This window comes from Notamacropus eugenii, chromosome 4 (genome assembly GCF_028372415.1).
Source record: "Notamacropus eugenii isolate mMacEug1 chromosome 4, mMacEug1.pri_v2, whole genome shotgun sequence".
Lineage (NCBI taxonomy): Eukaryota > Metazoa > Chordata > Mammalia > Diprotodontia > Macropodidae > Notamacropus > Notamacropus eugenii.
In genome coordinates, this window is record NC_092875.1 from 222,844,473 (window position 1) to 222,865,934 (window position 21,462).

Consider the following 21,462-nt stretch of genomic DNA (forward strand, 5'->3'; position numbering starts at 1 on the left):
AAATAATGGTAAAATAGATATTATATTGGCTAGGTACAGTATTGTTTTAAAAGGTAGCAATGTAAACATGAGATTCAGAAACAACTGCAAAAAAAGGGTTGGGTAAGTCTAACGCCCAAGTTCACTTATATTCAATCTGTGTATTGGAGGGAGATCATATATTGAGGTTCCTAGGTTTGGGGCAGAGTTGAAATGGGTCTTTCTGTCTTCCTACATTCAATTTTCTTTTCTACCAAAAAGCAAATACATAGAAGAGAGTAAGTACAAGAAGGAAATTCTTGACATCATAGGTATATGCATTGTTGTGTTTGTCCTTCATTTCCAAAGAGGACCATGACAGCAGAGAAATGATGACATGACTTACAGTTGCCTTTGATTTGAGTGGGAAGTCATCAGCAAAGTCATCAGCCTCACTTTCTCCTCCTGGGCCATCAGCATATACATAGATATGAATCCAAATGCCATAGCATATGAAGACAGAAACAGTTAAGCTTATGACAAAGACCTGAAAGAAGCTAGGTCTGAAAGCCAGAGAAATTATTTTCATAGGATCTTTGGGTAGAAGTGACCTCAGAGGTTGTGAGGGAATGTCCCCCCCCCCCCCAACTACTTTTACAAATCAGGAAACTGAAGCCCAGGGATGTTATGTGAATATCTCCAAGGTCACATAGATAAGCATCACTGTTGGGGTTTGACCTATTACATGTATATGGTAATTATATTTGATATTTTGCTGTGTACAGTACATGCTTTAGCACAGGGTTTTTTTTACTATCATCATGGAATGGGGCTACCATACTTCTTATTGCTTCTTAAATGCATAGACTTGTCCTATTTGGAGATTCATATATAAATTCTTAAGGTTTTTTCAACTTTAAGACTCTACAATTTTGTGAGACAGAATTATCCAAGGTTCCCCTTAGAATCAGAGAAAAATAGATCTAGAACTATAAGTAATCTTACAGGTCATCTACCCCAAACTCTTGTTTTATATGTAACAAAATGGAGACCCAGAGAAGTTGTGGTTATCCCAAGTCATATAAGTAACAAATAGCAGAGCCCTGACTTCATCTTGGATTTGTTTCTAGATGCAGTATTCTTTCTCTTGCACTACATTGACTCGACTTTGCTTGAGCTATTTGTTTTAGGTCTATAGGGTAAGATTCTTTAGCCATTGGAGAGCTCTTTTCAGGAACTATGGCTACAAGAAGACAATTTACAATCCAGCTTCTTATTGCCAACTTCCTTTCCATAATGATATTTGCAGAGTAACATGAATATGTATGTTGGCTAAATGGGGTCTAATGCAATTCCTTACTTACAATATTTTACATGGAAGAATCTTATCCATACATTAGCACAATACCTATATTACATAACAGAATAAAGACTTATGTGTTAAAAGAAAAAAAAAAAACAAATCCCCTCCCTCCCATCCCACTTATAGATCTAATAGCAGTTGTGGTTATTTACCCCAGATACAATTTTTAAGGCAGGCTGTACCTTCTTGTCTCAACAGCAATTTCATGAATTTAGTGCCATTATTTTTTCTTTAAATCAGCACTATTTTAACCATTTTGTTCAAATATAAAGACAATTGAACGAGTTTGCACACTTTGTACTCCATTTTAATGTGTATGCCTACCAGAAGAGAGTTGAGATTTTATTGCAATTATGAACTTTTCTTTTGAATGAGAGCGATTATTACAGCTAAATCCTGTAACTCCTGTCAGTGAGGAAGTTAAGAATGCCTGAAGCAATTTGAAACTAGTTGAGCTCCTTTGGGCTATTTTTAAAAAATAATTTGATATATTTTTGTGCACTCCAGAGGGGTATGACCCTTTTCCCACTGTTTCTAACTTGAGTCTTTAAGTGACATCTCTAGGATGGAGTCACTAGAGGAGAAATAGGAAAATATAGACACTTAATAAGCATCAGAATACTGGTTTGACTCCACATACTTTTCATGAAGAGTATATGAAAATCTTGGATAAAATTAACACTGAGTCTATCAATCTTCCCTCATCCCCCTTTTGCACTAAGGAGGATTTAATGAATGACCATTTTATGCTTTCCCACTATCCCCTTCCACTGTGCTACCAATTATTAGGCTCCTAATATGCCACTTTTTAAACCAGGACCATGCCTGACCATCAGGGAATGACAATCCTGGAATAATGACTAGAGCCTACTGTTTGGCCACTTAGTCTGCTGTTATAAGAATATACCTTAAGTTATGCTTACTGAAAAAATGAAGAGATATAGACCATCTGGTAGTACAATTAAGTGAATTTTGAAATTAATAAGTGACCAGATTCAATGAATGGTAATGGACTAATGTTAACTGGAAAGTAGTGTACTCTCTGGTGGTGTGCCACAGAATACAGTCTGTTCAATCTGTTTTGGTTTGCATTTTCATTAATGACTTTAATAAAGGAGAAATTATATCAATGTGGTATGATAGATAGAGTGTTGCAACAGCAGTCAGGAAGATATGAGTCCAAGTCCTGCTTTCAATATGGAAAATCACAGAATTAAAATGAGAAAGGACCTTAGAGATCAACCTATGAAGCGACCTTATTTTACAAATGAGGAAACATGAATGAAAAAACCTAAGTAACTTGTCCAAGGTCACACAGGAAAGATTGTGAATACTAGTGTACAGACTATCAGCCCAACACTCTTTCCACTGTACTACATTGTCTCTTTTATATTCATCACCTGTAAAATGGGGATAATAATATCATCTACCTTACAAGTTAGACTCAAACAAGACTATATGGCAAAACTGTTTTGGAAATATTAAAGCTCTATTATCAATATTAATCACTACAACTACAACTTCAAATAATCCCATATATGATTAAGCAGCATGACATAGTAGCAAAAATTCTAGACCAATCTTGGAATGTCTTGACAGCAACCCAGTGTTCAGAAAGGATGAGAGTAATACTGTTTACTGCCTACAACAGACCACATCACATTTAGAACACAATATCCAATTCTGAAAATGAGATTTTCCAAAAGAGATCAACAAGCTGGAAAAAGGGAAGTAGGATGGTTAAAAGATCAAAAAGTTTGAAGGAAGTAGACTTGTTTAACTTAAAGAAGAGAAGACTTCAGCATGTCATGATTTAAATTAATCCAGGTCAATATTTGTCAAGAGTATGTAATTTGTAAATTACTATGTAATCTCATGCCTTCAAACATCTTGAAGGATTGTCAAATAAATGTAGGATTAAATTTATTCTTGGTGGCCCTACAGAAAAAAAAATAGGATGAATGTTTGGTTAGCAGTCACAGAAAGGCAAATTTTAGCTATTTTTTTTAAGAGTGAGTATTAAAAATAAACAATCTGATTATCTGTGGGGGGTTACAAGTTTTTTATTATTGTAGGTGTGCAAGCCCAGGTGATAGCCACTTGTGGAGACTAATGCTTAGACTAGAAAATATGAGCTTTTCCCCAACCCCAATAGTCTCCTGTCACATAAATTTGGATAGACATATAAAAATGCTTATGTGTATGCTTATGCTAGAACACTACAATTAGCACAGCTTAACATTATTTTAATAAAACCCGAAGTTTTATTTGGTCTATTAAGGACTCAGTATATACGATATAAAATTGATTTTGGTTGTCTTTTAGAGTCAGAAAATTCTCTCTTTTTAATGATGAGCAAACTGGGTCCTGGAAAATGTAAAGTATTTGCTAAAGGTTAAGGGTAAATATGTAGTGGGGAATGATTCAGCTCATTTGAATCTGTATCTAGTGCTCTTAGCACTATACCACCCCACTTGTCTTTTAGTCCAAAGTTGGACTAAATTGTCTTACATATGAATTCCATTTAGAGTCTCCCATTCTCTTTTGCTCTCAGAACTATTTAACCAAGCCTCCATTAGAAAACCTCTTGCCTTACAGTCCAGCCTATTCCATTTTTGGACAACTAATTGTGAGAAGGTTTTTCTTTATATTCAGTCTTGCTCCCCTTCACCTTTAGGGGAAGCACTGTGTGTCATAAATATAATAATGTCTTTAAAATTTAGTGGTTAAAAAGAGTTTTATTAGCTGATATAAAAGTGCCCATCCTGGCCCCACCAGTGCCTAAGAGCTAGATGTTACATTTCACCCCTCCCCCAGAGTTCTTTTGTACTCTCAAGATGGCTTGGGGGATATCTAGTATCAGTCAATAGCTGCATTCTCCACTGATAATGTTCACACATGTTTAGGTACCTTTCACTCCATTTCCATTTAACCATTTAATAGTGAGATTCCTTTTACAAATGACCATTTACTTTAAAAGTTTAGCGAGAACTAACACACAAACATCTCTTCAACAACTGGGGAAGAGAGATACTTCCCCTTGCTCTATGCCATCCTCTGAGAAAGGCAAGGCAAGCAGATTAGATTCACAGTTTAGTTCTTATATGGGGTAATCCACCAAATTCCAGGTCCAAAGTTCCCCTTGGCTCAAGTTCTAGGCACCCTAGCTTCTATTAGCTTCTCTGCTGGGCTGGATGGCTACAACCTCCAGCATGGAATCCTACCTCCAATATGTCCAGAGTCCGATTAAGAATTCAGTGGGTATTCTACCACCTGTACTTAGAACTGAGAAGGGCAAGTGAAACAGACCAAAATAAAACACCATGACCATTTCTCAGGGCCACTAGGTTTCAAAGGAGACATCAGGGTATGGTATTCCTTCCCTCCTCCCCTCAGTCATCTCAGTTCATAGTGTCTATGTGGTGGACCTACACCCTTTCTGGATATCTGGGGGAAAGAGAATAAGAGTGTATCAGTCTTGGAACTTTAAAGAAGCATCCTATTCTAGTTTTGCAGCCAATGGAAAGAAGCTACTCCCACTCGTGTGGTAGGGAAATGCAGAATATCTTCTCCAAAAGGATGGAAAATTACTTTTTTTTTTCATGCTACTTTCTCATCTTTCCCAAACTCGGACACATACACCTATGTAGCAACATGAATGTGGGGAACATAAATTCAAAGAGAATTTTCATTCTCATTCACTCCCTGTCATTCCAGTGATCAACTTAGTGGCAGCAATGCTGAATAACCTTGTTATCAGAGAGGACTGACAATACCTGCCCTAATCTACAGATACCAGTGAAAACATCCTGGGAATGTGCAGCTCTGTTCTGCCCTCTTACATCCTACAGATGGTGGTGGCTGAATATTAACTTTAGCCACAAAACTCTCCCAACTATAGGAGAGCTGCAGCTGTACCTTAATAATCAGTTTCAGTCATTGGTTTCAGGGCTGACCTGAGGCAAAGTTATGAAGCTTATAATATTTTTCTTAAGCACCTCCTGCCATTTTCTAGCAACAACTCTCTCCTTTGGATACTATATCTCCATCACAAACATAACTTTGTTTTTCACTGTCTCTGTCTATCTGTCTCTCTCTGTATTTCTATGCATCTGTCTCTGCCTTCTGGTTTCTCTCTGCCTCTGTGTCTGTCTCTCTATGATTGTTTCTCTGACTGTATCTGGTCTGTCTCTGTGTCTGTCTCTCTGTATTTCTTTCTGTCTCTCCCTCTCTCTCCATGGCACCCTTTCATGTCTCCTTTTCAAGAGGAAGGTATATGATAAAAATTTCCACATTAATGCTTTAGGGCTAAATGTTAATCCTCCCAGGGATATTTGCATTTTAAAAGGTGAACAAATGAAGAAAATGTATTTCTCTCAAAATATATTACTAATAGAAGAATTTCAAGCAGAAATAGGACCCCAGCCCCTTCAAAGCTACTATATGTATATTTCCTTACTCTGACTTCCCAGGTGTTAATATAACCCTAAAAATTCACCGTTTTATATTTAATAACTATGAATAGTCACACAAAAAATAAAAATCTTATTTAAAAAGATGGGAAGTATAGATATAACCTCACATCTTTTTTGCCTTTGTGTGTGTATATGTCCTGTTATTGTTTATAAAATCAAACTGAAATATATTTCTGATTTGTTCTATGGATTGAATATAAGTATACTGTTTCAGCTCTTCTGATTCAGAAGGGTAAATTGGCAATTGAAGGACCAGCCATGGGGCCTTAGGCTCACCATCTGCTTTAATATTTTGTATTGAAAAAAAGTCCTGGGCTTGGAGTCAGGACACTGAGATTTAGATCCCAGCTCTGATAATTGCTAAGTAACTGTGTAACTTTCAACAAGTGACATTTCTGTGAACCTCAATTTCTTCATCCATAAAATAGTACTTGAACTACCCAAATGTTGAAATATGTGCCCTCCTTCTTTTAAAAAATCAGGATGATATTTTTGTTTTCCAGTCCTGTGGGACATCTATTTTACAGAGGTGCTAAGAGGAAAGTGATTTATATTTCTTTACTTAGTGTGCTGCAAATGAAATTAGGTAACTCTGTTGAAAGAGTGCTGGATATGGACTCAGGAGGAACTGAGTTCTAATCTGGCCCCAAAACTCTAGTTGTATAACTCTGGCCTGTTTTTTTTGTTTTTTTTTTAAACTGTATGCCTCAGTCCCTATCTGTAAAATGAGTGTAACAATAGTTCCTATATCCCAGAGCTGATGGAGGATAAAATAATGTTTATAAAAGACTTTATAAACATTGAAAGTTACATAAATACTAGCTATTAGTATTATAAAATATACTATCAATATTACATAACAATTAATGAATATCCTATGCTTTTTTTATATGCAGTCCCTCACTTTGCCACTCATTTAACCTAGCATGATGATAGAAACTTATGGTGATTGTTATTTTCACAAATATTGTATTACATCTGCAGTTGGCTTTATCTAAATGCAATTGAAGATTTGATCGTTCATGGAGGTAAATATGGAGTGGAGTCCAATCATGAATGCAAGATGGCTGGATGGTATAGCATCACTGAATTTCAGCTAGAAGCAGAGATAGACAGCTGAAAGAGATGTTAAAAGATTTTAGTTCAGCTCTCATATTTTAGAGTTGAGAAAAGTGATGCATAAAGAGGTATGATCACATCACTTTCCTATTCAGTAAACTCCATTTACTTCCTGTTGTCCTTAGAAGCAAACCCCAAATGACCAGGTCAGCATTCAAAACTCTTCATAACCTAGCCTCCTTCTACCTTTCCAGTCTTCTTATACTTTTCTTCCTAACACATACTCTTTAATGCAGTGACATTGGTCACCTGACTGTTCCAGGAACAAGACACTGTTATCTCTCAGCTCTAGTCGTTTTCTCTATCTGTCCCTCATGTCTGGAATGATCTCATTACTCCATTATGACCACTGACATCCTTGGCTTCTTTTGAGTCTCCATTAAAATCCCATCTTTTACAGGAAGCCTTGCCTAATTACTCTTAGTTTCACTGCTCTCTCTCCATTAGTCCTTTCTTATTTATCCTGTATATAGCTCATTTTGTGTATATTTGTTTGCATGTTGTCTCCCACATTAGATTGTAAGTTCCTTGAGGACAGAGATTGTCTTTTGCCTCTTTGGCATTCCTAGTGCTTAGTATAGTGTCTGGCACATAGTAGGAGCTTAATGATTGTTTATTGACTGACTGTAGGAATGAATTGAGCAAGCTTGAGACCTTTGAGAAGAAAATGACAAAGTTGATACTATTCATTCATTTCAGTCATGTCTGACCCTTCATTACCTAATTTAGGGTTTTCTTGGCAAAGATACTGGAATGATTTCCCATTTCCTTCCCTAACTCATTTTATAAATGAGAAACTAAGACAAACAGGGTTAAGTGACTGTATCAGTAAGCACCCCAATGTGCACAGGGGGTCCTGCTCCCACAGGTTCTTTGATCTTCCTATCTAAAAGGAAAGGCAACCTTTGAGTGGTTAACAATCACTTTAATCAAGCACAGGTACCAGAGAAGATCAAAATCAAAATTTCAGAGAAATCAAAAGTCAACAGACATGCTTCCAAAAGGGCTGACCATCAACATACATACATCTTTACCAGAGAGGGAACATCTGGGTTTTTCAAAGGTTCACAGAGAGGTGGAGGGGTGGGGTCCCCTTAAGTAGCTTCTCAGAGTCCTGCTCTGGCCAAAGTCCTTCCAGTCAGTAGGCTCCAAAGTAAAATCTCACCCTCAGATTATTTATACATTTTTCGGAACCAGAGGGCATAACCCTCTGACTCAGTGCCTTAATAGGAAAAAAACCAAGGTACTTGGGACCCTCCAAAAAAAAAAAAAAACTCTCCTAATCAAGCTTCCCTCAATCGATGGAGAAGATCTTCTTTAATCACATCATACAATCAGAGGCACTTTTAGTGAAACAAAAACAGCAAAAGATCCTGATTTGATTGACTTCCCAGTAACTTGCCTAATGTCAACCCAGCTAGTGTCTGAGGCCAGATTTGAAATCAGAAAGATGAGTTTTTCTGACTCCTGTGCTGGCATTCTGTCCATTGCACCTTGATAAAGATGGTGAATAAACTCCAAACCATGACATTATGATTTCTTGAAAGAACCGAGGATGCTTACCTCCCAAAAAAAAATTCAGAAGAAACATAGTAGATAGTAGATACCTCAAGCATTTGAAAAGATGCCAGGAGAAAGAACACTGACTGCTTTAGTTTGATTTAAAGTAGTAGAATCAGAAGGAATAGGTAAAAGTTATAGAGAAGGTCATAGAGTCAGGGCTTAAGAGCTAAAAAGGACCTTAAAAAATATTATGTTCTAGTATCTTATTTTACAGATGAAAAGATTAAGGCAAAAAGAAGTGTGGGCTTACACATAAAGTAAATGACTAAAGCACTATTTAAACCTAGGACTTCCTGCTCCAAGTCCAGCATCCAATTCCATGCAAGTTGCCCCTCTGGAGGAGGAATTGCTGCATATGGGAAGTACTGAGAGGGAACAAGAACATTATTCAAGCCATGTCTATTCTCCAATCACTTTGGCACACTCTACAAAGGCATAGCAAAGTATACAGATAAGCTCAAGGATTCTCCTTCTTCCATCTGACATCTGAGGCCTAAATGAAGGGAAAGGATCTGATGTACCAACACCTTCAGTAAAAAAGAATCTTCTACAAAAATAGAGAATGCTTTCCATACTGAACTTGCCTACTGCGTAGGATAGTACTTCACACATAATGGGCACTTAGTTAATGATGGTCGGGTTGTTAAATTAAATTCTACTGGAATAAATGCAGTAGTAAATCAAAGGAGTTCCCTTTCTCTACTATCATTTGACATGCTATCAATAGCAGAAAAATGTGAAAGAAATTCAAGCTATGAAGATACATGAAGAGGAAGCAAAACCATTCCCATTTGCTTTAGAAATTCTTTGGGGAATAATAAAAGAACTAATTGTTAAAATTAAAGTCTTTTAAAGTATTATAATATCTATCTAAACCAAAAACTAGCACTAGTTGTAATAGGGAAATACTCGATTTTCTAATAAATACCAAAGAAAAGGAAAGATGCCACTTTCCCCTGCTGTTATTTGACATAGTTCTAGAGATGTTAACATAATGATAATACAAAAGAAAGATACTAAAATCATGATAATAAGCAAAGAAGAATTATCATTATTAGTGCACACTGGTCAGACTAGTATTTTTTGTCTTTTCTTTTAAAATTTATTAAAATATTTATTTTAAGTTTTCAACATTCATTTCCCTGAAATTTTGAGTTCCAAATTTTCTCCCCATCTCTCCCCTCCCCACCCTCAAACGCCATACATTCTGATTACCCCTTCCACCAATCTGCCCTCCCTTCTAACATCCTCCCTTCCTTTATCCCCATCTTCTCTTTTGTCCTGTAGGGCAAGATAAACTTCTATACCTCATTACCTGTATTTCTTATTTCTCAGTTGTATGCAGGAACAATACTCAACATTTGTTCCTAAAACTTTAAGTTCCAACTTCTCTTCCTTCCTCCCTTCCCACCCATCTCCATTGGGAAGGCAAGCAATTCAATACAGGCTATGTATGTGTAGTTTTGCAAATGACTTCCATAACAGTCATGTTTTGTAAGATTAACTATATTTCCCTCCATTTTATCCTGGCCCCATTTCTTCTATTCTTTCTTTAGACATTGTCTCTCCCCAAGAGTGTTTACTTCTAATTGTTCTCTCCTCCCATTTGCCCTCCCTTCCATCATCCCCCACCCTGCTTATTCCATTTTCCCATAATTTCCTGTACTGAAGAAAGGTTTTCCTACCATATTGAGCATGCATGTTATTCCTTCCTTCAGCCAAATATGATGAGAGTAAGCTTCACTTTTTACTTCTCTCCTCCCTGCTTTTTCCCTCCATTGAAAAAGCTTTTTCTTGCCACTTTTATGAGAGATAATTTGCTCCATTCCATTTCACCCCTTCTCCTCACAATATATTCCTCTCTCATCCCTTAATTTTATTTTTTTAGATACGATCCATTCCTATTCAACTCATCTGGTGCTCTTTCTGTCTCTCTCTGTCTCTGTCTCTCTCTCTCTCTGTCTCTCAATATATGTATATGTATACACACACACACACACACACACACACATGCATATGTGTGTATAACCCCACCAATTACCCAGATATTCAGAAAAGTTTCAAAAGTTACAAATATTGTCTTTCCATGTAGGAATGTAAACAGTTCAATTTTAATATGTCCCTTATGATTTCTCTTTTCTGTTTACCTTTTCCTGCTTCTCTTGATTCTTATGTTTGAAAATCAAATTTTCTTTTCAGCTCTGGTCTTTTTATCAAGAATGTTTGAATGTCCTCTGTTTCATTGAAAGAGCATTTTTCCCCTGAAGTATTATACTCAGTTTTGCTGGGTAGGTGATTCTTGGTTTTAATCCTAGTTCTTTTGACTTCTGGAATATCATATTCCATGCCCCTCAATCCCTTAATATAGAAGATGCTAGATCTTGTGTTATCCTGATTGTATTTCCATAATCCTCAAATTGTTTCTTTCTAGCTGCTTGCAATATTTTCTCCTTGACATGGTAACTCTGAAATTTGGCTACAATGTTCCTAGGAGTTTCTTTTTTTGCATCTCTTCCAGGAAGTGATTGGTGGATTCTTTCCATATTTATCTTGCCCTCTGGTTCTAGAATATCAAGGCAATTTTCCTTGATAATTTCATGAAAGATGATGCCTAAGCTCTTTTTTTTGATAATGGCTTTCAGTTAGTCCCATAATTTTTAAATTGTCTCTCCTGGATCTATTTTCCAGGTCAGTTGTTTTTTCCAATGAGGTATTTCACACTATCTCCATTTTTTTCATTCTTTTGGTTTTGTTTTATGATTTCTTGGTTTCTCATAAAGTCATTAGCTTCCATCTGTTTCATTCCAATTTTTAAAGAAGCATTTTGTTCAGTGAGCTTTTGAACTTCCTTTTCCATTTGGCTAATTCCGCTTTTTATAGCATTCTTTTCCTCGTTGGCTTTTTGAACCTCTTTTTCCAATTGAGTTAGATTATTTTAAAAGATGTTATTTTCTTCAGTATTTTTTGAGTCTCCTTTAGTAGTCTGTTGACTCACTTTTCATTAATTTCTTGCATCACTCTCATTTCTCTTTCCAATTTTTTCCTCCGCCTCTCTTACTTGATTTTCAAAACCCTTTTTGAGCTTTTCTGGGGCCTGAGACTATTGAATCTTTATTTTGGATGTTTGGGATACAAGCCTTGACTTTTACGACTTTCCCTGGTGGTAAGCATTGTTCTTCCTCATCTGAAAGGATGGGAGAAGATACCTGTTCACTAAGAAAGTAACCTTCTATAGTGTTATTTTTTTTTCCTTTTTTTGGGCATTTTCCCAAACAGTTACTTGGCTTTTAAGTTCTTTGTCAAGAGTAAAGCACACTCTGTAAGATCTCAGTTCCTCCAAGGTGGCATAATCAAGCCTGTCCACTGATCTGGAAGCAATCAGAAACTTTTATGCCCAGAATCTGTGAGTAATAGAATTTCCTCTCCACAACAGCTTCACCTCCTGTTCTGCCATGCCAGCACTCAGGGCTGAAGATCAGATCAACTGTTCACTTCCCCCAGGGGCTTAACAATGAGGCATCCACCAATGAATGGTGGCTGCAGTCTGCTGTGGGAGCCACAGCCATCTGCTGAAGCCTCTGCTGCCACTGCTTGGGGCCAATGTTATGGGGTGGACACTGTTTGCTTCTTGGCCAGCTGAAAAAGTCCTCTTATTGACCTTTGGCCCCTGTGGGTTGAGGGATCTGCAAACTGCTGCTGCTGCTGCTGGGGATTCCACCCCTGAGGCCTGCTCTGCTCCTCCTACCTATGCAGTGGTCAAGGCTGGGCTGGGCTCTGCTCTGCTCCACATCCGGCATGACAGACTTTTCCTCTTGGCCTTCCAGGTCACCCTGGGATGGAAGTCTCCTCCATTCCATCATTCTGTGGTTTCTGCTGCTCTAGAATTTGTTGAGAGTCATTCTTTGCAGGTATTTTATGGGCTGTGGTGGAAGAGCTAGAGTATATGTGTCTTTCTACTCCACCATCTTGGCTCTTCCCCCTCAGTCTAGTATTATATATAGTTCTGGTCAGTATAGTTCAGGGTAGACATTGAAAAGATGAAGCATATGACAAATTAAGCAGACAAAACAGTGAAGGACATCAAATCCATGTCCATATGTGATCAACTGAAGGAACTGAAGATGTTTAGCCTGCAAATGAGAAAACTCGGGAAGGACATGATAGCTGTTTTCAAGTATTTGGAGGACTGTCTTATATAGGAAATAGCTTACTCTTCTTTTTTGTCCTATAGGGCATTATGAAAAGCATAGGGTAGAATTTGTGAAAAAGTAGACACAGGCCTGATGCCAAGAATGCCTTCCTAATAATTAGAGCTACTCAAAAACTAAATGAGTTCTATTAAAGGGTATTGAGTTCTCTCTCATTGAAGGTCTTCAGGAAGTCTGAGTGTGCACTTGTCCACTGTGTTACAGGGTGATTTTTTTTTCTCTAGAGGAAGTTGGACTATAAAGCCTCTAAGTCCCTTGTATGACTGATTTTTTTATGATTATATACACAGAAGTCAGATGAATTGGACTATGTATACATGTATACACATTTTTAATTAATTTTTGGTTGTTGATTCATGTTCACTCATATACATTTTTCTCTTTTAATCTGACATTGCTTGTGATAATGAAAAATAGATCTGATGAATGAATTAAGTAGTGACTGACTCAGTCTTCTTGAACCTTTGTCCTAATTACTTAATCATTAGTTTATCCCTCAAATAGCTTTCATTGCAGCTGTTTGTAGTTTTATGAAATTCAACCTATTAGTTACATTGTCCATCTGTTGGCTGCCATTCTGAGTACCTGATTTGTATAATATATATATATATATATATATATATATATATATATATATATATATATATATATATATATATATATATATATATATATATGTATATATATGCCACTCTTAACCTTCTGAAGGCATTCTCATTTGTCTTGCAGAAGTTTGGCATATCAAAAATTCCATTGCAAGCTTGTTGAAAACAAGCTTATACTCTTTAAGTCCTGTTGTAGGTCAGCATTGACATATCATTCCTTATGATTATTTTCTCCTCCAAAAATCATGTATGTGCCTGTCTGTCTTAATGTTATATCTCCTTCATTGACTGTAATCTACTAGAGGACAGAGGCTGTTCACTTTTTTAATATATACTTTCTTTGAATTTTACTACATGGTGCATCTTTCTCATCATAAGGATTTAATAAATATTTGGTAGATTAGATTGGATGAAATCAAATTAGATAGAATGTTGTGGGTAGTGCTGTGGTCTTCAGCATTTCTCTCCTGATAACTTGTGGGTAATGTTTTCTTTCATCAGTGCTGTATGGATGCAGCTGAAACTGATCCAAGACCTTTGTTTTCTCTAGCATACTCTCTGATCATGCTGTTTTCTTCCTGGAACTGGTGAATAAGATTGATTTTTCTTTTTCCTATTTCATTGATTATTACATTTTAAAAGAAGTTTTGCAAACAGCATCTAAAACATTTTTGTCTCTGGTAACTCTGTCAACTCTCACAGCAATATTTTGAAACAATATTTGTGTGCGCATACACAGATCTCAAATTGGTCTTCTATCCTCTTTTTGATTGCAGAATTCTTGTATATAAGGTAGAAATTAAAACAATTAGAGTTTTAAATAAATGATTCTTCCAACAATTCCATATATTGCTTTTTATGAAATTTTCTAGAGAAAAATAAATGATTCTATTTTTAATTTTTCTTATACTTTCATGTTTAAGGGAGATATCATTAAATATTGGCATATCTTTTCTATGCTCTGATTTTATGTTGTCAATGATATTTGATATGTTAAATGGCATGGAGATGTGATCTTGATGCCTAGATATAATGACATTTCTAGTGAAAAAATAGTTAATAATAAGTTATTCTGTTTTCTTAGATTTCTGAAGCAATAATACTAGCAGTATAGAGTAGCAAAATGTGGTCATTTAGATAAGACAAATGCTAAATGGATTTCATTACTCTTAAATTTTAAAACACTTATTTTATCCCAGATCTTATATAAAACAGAAAAAGACTGAGGATTTTTTTTCAACAGGAGCAACATATGTATAAATGGAAGAATTCATAAATGACTTTATTTGTGTTAATCATCAACATATGTTCAATACCACTTTTTGTTTCTAAATGCCTTTCAAGTACAGCAGTTAACTGGGCTTTCTTCTTCAAGTTTTGTATTACTGTGATACACAATTCTTATGATGTAATTTAGACAAAAGCAGGAAATTTTCTTTAAGACCAAACATATATGTATATATATGCATATATGTATGTACATGTGTATACACACACACACACATACAGAAATTAGTTTCTCAGCATGTGATTATTTCGATTTGGTTCCCTTGGAAGTATTACCAGCTGCCATAACCCTTCAAATACTAATAATCATAATGCATTGTAACACCTATCACTATAAGGTTTGTCCATCAATAAAAATATTAATTGACATATCATGTTTTGTGGGCAGAAGTTGGTTTTACTTAAGTTTTCTTTACAATATAAAAGATGAAAAATGGGGGGGGGGATCCTATCTCTTGAGTAGGATAGGGCCAGAATTCTCTGTGGGCATGGTGCATCATGCAGCTAGGTTTGTATCATGTACTAAGTAAGCAGGAAAAACAGAGAAAGTTCAGTATGTGAGGATAGAAGGAAAAAATGATAGACGCAAATGGATGAAACAGAAGTTGCAGTGCATTTCTATGTGCCTTCCTAATTAGCTTTCAGAACCCTGAAGTGCTACCACAGCAGTAATAAGCAAAAAATGTTCTGGCTGATAAAGGGGGTGGCACAAGCCCTATCTGTTATTCTTGCTACTGGGTGGTGGATTAAGGTTAACAGATCTCTTTAGCTCTGAAGGTCTGAGATATATGAACTAAGCCTACAGGATGTACACACTGTTTAGCTTTCATTTTGGGGTATGTGGATGAGGATGGGAGGGGAAACCAAGTTGTCTTGGGAGGGAAAAAAATCACCCAGATAGGAAACAGAGCAGGTCAGTGAGTTCTGACTCACAAGTAGCCATTCACTTGGGCAAGATAAGGAGAGCCAATCTTAAAATAAATGAATGAGTGAATGAAAATAAAACGAAATATTTCTGATCTAAGGGCCACAATCCATGGAGAGATAACAATAATAATACTTATGTAGTACTTAACATTTTACAAAAGCTGTGCAAGCATTATCTGATTTTTATCTTCACAACAGCTTCATGAGGTATATAGCACAAGTTCTTATTTATTCCATTTTGTATTTGAAGAAAACTATAGAGGGAAAATTTAAATGACTTGCTGAAGCGGGTGGAGCCAAACTTGGAAGGCAAATCCTTAATCTCTAATCCAACACTTTTCACTAACAGTTGCTTCCTTGTCATGTCATTACTAACTAAAATTTACACTCAAAGTTGCATCCAAGCAGTCTCAGAAATAATGGATAATAATGGCATTTACCATATGTTCCAGTAACATCACAATCCTTGGTCACTTCCACTAACTGCTCATTTATCCTGTTCATCTTCTGTTGTGTATCTCTCCCTCGTTCTGTTGGAGCCTGCTTTTTGCCTTATTGAAATTTAGGTGGTCCTTTTCCTAGTTTGTTCCATTTCTTGATTTTTTTCTTCTATGTAGAGACAATTCCATGTTATTTATTGGATTGGAGATGATAATGAAAGGCCAATTATGTTTTTGCTTTGTTTGCCTGAGTAGTGTTATGGATCCTATAATTGAGTTATGAATGGTTGTTCATGGAAATGAGTATCTTTCTCTGTCTTACTAAAGTAGTCAAAATCCATTTTCCCATTTTATTTTATGTTATGCATTATGAGAGAACTGGTTTCTGCCATTTTATGATTAGAAATGAGTAATAACTCTTCTGATAAATCAGAATTCTGCTCAACAAAACTAACCCAGATTTCATATTGTATAAGCTCAGGAGAGGCCTATAAATTTTCTTTTCTGTTATTCCATCACATAAACACTATGGATTTTTTTAGTTTGAATTAAGTCTGAATAGACAAAGAAAAACTAGCATCTGATTTTTTCGTTAAGGGAATCTAATTGAAATAAACTGTCATTTGAGCAAACACATACATGTCTTGTGACTTATAGAATGAGAATGTGACTTGACAAGTGATTCACAAAAATCTAACACAATACTGGTTTTGAAGAAACTGGCTTGGAACTGGATGTGAATGGCTCTAATGTTCCCAATTTGCTGATTTGGAAACATCAGTCATTTGAATCACAAAAATGTCATTTTTAAAACAAGTTTGCCTTTATATTTTGTGGTTATATTATTTGGTGTTGAATCAGTTTACCGAGATAAAGAAGAAAAATAGGCAACATGTTCACAATAAGAAATGCATACACATACGCACATGAAGCCTCCGTGAGTAAGAAGAAACAAGAAATTTTGCCCAAACAGTTTCAGTTTCCTGTCTTCTAAAGGCTAAGCTATATTTCTATTGCTTTGAATATAGGGACAGATCAGAAATTTTAATTGTCAGGGAAACAAAAATAAATCAGAATCTCACCCCCAGAAAACAACAAGGAAACAAATGGAAAACAACAACAACCATAAAAACTAAGGACTAGATTCAGTCATAAAATTGTTTGAGGCCCTTTGAGATTTTATTCTAAGGGGCAGCTAGGTGGTGCTGTGGATACAGTACTGGCCCTGGAGTCAGGAGGACCTTAGTTCAAATTTGACTTCAGACATTAGCTGTGTGATCCTGGGCAAATCATTTAACCCTAATGGCATTGGCGTTAGGGGGAGAAGAGGAAGATTTTTTTTTCTATTTTTTTTTTTTTTTTACTTGCAGTACCTCTGTCCTGGTAGTCTCTCCTTAATCTCTTTTACTCAGGAACTTATAGAGAGAAGAAAAGCTGTTTGTGCATTGTGTTTTACAAAAAAAAAAAAAAAAAAAAAAATGTTTTTCAGTTAAATGAACAAATGAACATCTGGCAAATTAAAGGATTTTCACTGTATTTTCCTTCTCCCCAGACAATTAACCCCTTCCAGGGGGATCAGTGAGAATCAATGAGGAGTTTCTCCCTACCTGGATGTCTCATCAGTCACTCAAACTCAACACATTCAATACAAATCTTGTTGTCTTTTCCTCTAAATATATTCTCATTTCTAAACCTCCCTATTTCTTTGAAGAGCAAAGCCACCCTCCAATTGAGAACATATAATCTCAGCATTATCCTTGACTTTTCTCTTTTGCTATGCTTCTCCTATATCTTATTTATTAAGCCTTTTGGAGTTTAGCTTCACAACATCTCTGAAGTCTTTTTTCCATTGTCCTAGTTTCATAGTCCCTTTCATGTACTCAGTTCATTGCCTAATCACCTTTTATCAGAAGTATTTAATGAATTCCTAATTGGTCTCTCTTTTTCTATGGTGCATTCCCTTCTTTCCTCCATTCTTCATATAGGCACCAAAATAATCTTCTTTAGGCATAAGTCTTACCATCTCCTGTTCAAAATGCTTTACCAGCTCCCTAATGTCTCAGAGATACAGCATAAGTTCCTACTAAAGTGCAATTAAAAGCACTTTATAATCTCACCTCAGTCAACTTTAAATAATGGCTAGTTCATAACACACATAGACAAACACACACATGTATAATCGCATTTGACACTCACAACAACCTTGGGAGGTACATACTAAAGGTATCATTAACTCCATTTTACAAATAAGCAACCTGAGGCTTAGAGAAGTAATTTGTCCATGATCACATAATTTGTAAGTGTTAAAAGTAGGACTTGTGCCCAGCTCTTCTTGTCTCCAGGTTGAGCACTCTATTCCCCAAATCATGTTATCTCTTCAACCGTAGTTCACATTATTTTCTTCCAAATAAACTAGGTTCCAGCCAAACAAGAACAAAATTGTCCCCAATCTTGACATCTCATCTCCCACATCTGTGCATTTCCACAAGTCATCCTTGATACATTCTCTTGTCATCTCTGCCTCTCAGAAACATATTACATCAAGGATAAGTTCATGTGCCATAGCCTCTCTTAATTTTCCCACTTGTCATTTTTTTTCCCTCCTCAAATTACTTGTTTATGCAGATATTGTGTTTTCCCCAATAAAATGGCACCTTCATGAGGGCAGGGACTGTTTTAGCTTTGTCATTGTATAAAGAAAAAGTAGAGAACGGGAATCAGGCTTAATAGGGAGTCCTCAATTAGACCTTTGAATATAAGAATGGAGATCCCAAAATGAATGCTGAAGCTTAATCTTCTTTTGAGAGAAATAATAAAAAAAAAAAAGTTGTTTTCATGGGATGTTAGTAGATTTTTATTACTGTGGTGTGAAAAATGCTTGAGGAAAGGTAACCATATATTCAGTTTTGACATATTTAGTATACAACATGTATCATAAGTACTATTCTATTTTAAAATACTGATAGTTTTATAAAATTGTCAACATTAACTACTTTCACATTAAACGTTCTGTGGGAAAATAGTACTCACATCATTTAGGGAGAGAGATGTAAGGAAAAAAAGCAGATATAAGAAAAAAAGTATAGTGAATTCAATGGTTTTTATTTGTTCAATAAACATGTATAAATGGATACTGTTCACAGCACAGAGATAAGACAATATTTGTGAATGATATACACAGACAAGAAATGAGATACAACCACTGGTGTTGCTTAAAATTGCTCATCATAAGTACCACAAAACTTATCTTTCCAAAGGCAATAAAAAAGTCCAACAATCACTTTTCTCATTCTTGCCTTGCCATAATATTCAGCTGTGACCAGTTCCCATCCTTATTCACAAGACAGTCACTCAGAAGCATACTACTAATGTCTCATGACTTTTCTATGTAACAGGCACTGTAATGAGCTGTGTTTGTGTCTCCACTACATGGGAGAAAGGCTTGGAAGCTTTTTTTTTTTTCTGGAAGAATCAGACTGATGACATGTAATGGATGTTTCTTGGAGAAACATTGTGTAGACATTCAGCTGATTCTGGTTGACTTTCAGGTGAATAGGATAGTCTTTGGTTGTCTAGATATTCAAAAAGGACTAGCCACAAGAATAGCCTTGTGTATCTTTCTCTTCATCTGTGCTCTTGGTGAATCTTATATACTGTTTAACTTACTGCTAACATCAATGTTGTAAAGGGAGTGAGTAGTCATGGACCCTCTTGATTGAGGCTGACACATGGGCTGGAAATATAAGTTCTTTGTCGCATTTTTTTCATTTTAGGTGAGGGAATAGATAGTAGACATGAGTGTCCCAGAGTCCTACTGTCTGTGTCTGAAAGCCATCTCAGCATAGATACCCTTTGAAGTAAGGAGAGACCTTCAGGACTAAGATGAATCCAAGATTGACTTGGCAATCATGAAACATCTGAATATCAACTTGTTTGGACCATGGTTATGTAGAAACAAAATTACTATTCTCCACAGTGACCAATTTGGGATAGAGAATAATGTACCCCCCCCCCCCCCAAGGAACTCCTGGAAAATATTTGTGCTTTTTTCTTGTTACCTCTCCAAAGTAAAGATGCCTTTGCAAAAGTTAATTAATGTTAAGTTGTTAAAAGGAACTGGGATGCTAGTTACTGGTACTAACAATAGGAAGAGCACAGTCTATGAGGAATTGAGCTGATTAGGAAAGAAACACCCCCTGAACTGGTGAGGGTACCCCTGAAATCCTTATGAGCAACAGAAGTGGCCTGGTTCTGGAATAATGGCCGAGTGCACACTTGCTGTATCCATAGAACTACAAACTTTCTCTCTCTCTAACACACACACACACACACACGGTGTGTGTGTCATATGTGTGTGTACGTGTATGTGTTGGTGCATATGCTATTACCTAATACATATGGCACTACCTATTTTTTTGTGACTTCCCAGGTCATCATGATATTCCAGTGACTGCTAATATTTTTGTCATAGTTCTAACCCCAGCGCCTTATTAATTCAGGTTCAATCTTGGGTCAAGATGAAGAACTCATGAGTCATTAAAAAAAGAAGGTTTACTTTGTCCAAAGCCAGCAAAGATGCAGAGGCGCTTACCTTCTCTAGACACAGAACTCCCTTGTTTCTATTTGGAAATTTGTCAAAACAATATATCTCGTGGTCATTAGGGTATGTCAGTTTGTATGATATCAGGCATCCACCAAGTCTTTTAGGCACCTACTACATGGGGCTGGATTTTTATACCACCAGGACAGGAAGCTGTTTCAGGAGAGCTACAACTAAACAGGTTCCATGGGGAGAAGTCAGGGAAGCTCTATCAGTAAGTGACTGATTCTGCTTCATTTAAAAAAAAAAAAAATCTTTGACTGTGAATAAAGCACTCTGTATCTTCTTGTTTTTGTGTGGTTTGCTTTTTACAAATAGTACATTTTAAGGCAAATTTAGGAAGAAATATATTATATTCATCTACTTCACATAGATTTAGTCCTACAAGAATGTGTGCTGCCAAGATGTAATAAATGGAAGATACTTAGTACTTGTACATTTTTCTTAATTTGTTTTCCTCTCCAGATATTCAACTTATACTCTGTGAAGTTGTTGAGTTGTTTAAGTTGTGTCTGACTCTTCATGACCCCATTTGAGGTTTTCTTAGCAAAGATACTAGAGTGATTTGACATTTCATTCTCCAGCTCATTTTATAGAGGAGGAAACTCAGAAAAACAGGTTAAAGTGACTTGCCCAGGGTTATACAGCTAGAAAGAAAGTGTCTGAGGCCAAATTTTAACTCATGAAGATGAGCTTCCTGTTTTCAAGTTCAGTGCTCTATCCACTGTACTGCGTAACTACTCAATCAATGCCCAGCTCTATTTTTGCCACCTCCCTGAAAACTTACCCTACCCTTCTAGCCCACAGTGATCTTCTCCCTCATATTATTTTAAATTTGAAAGACAAAATTTGTCTCTTTCTGGCCACATATGAATCAGTGCTGAAGAATGCTGGTGCTTGGGAGATGAAGCAAGCCA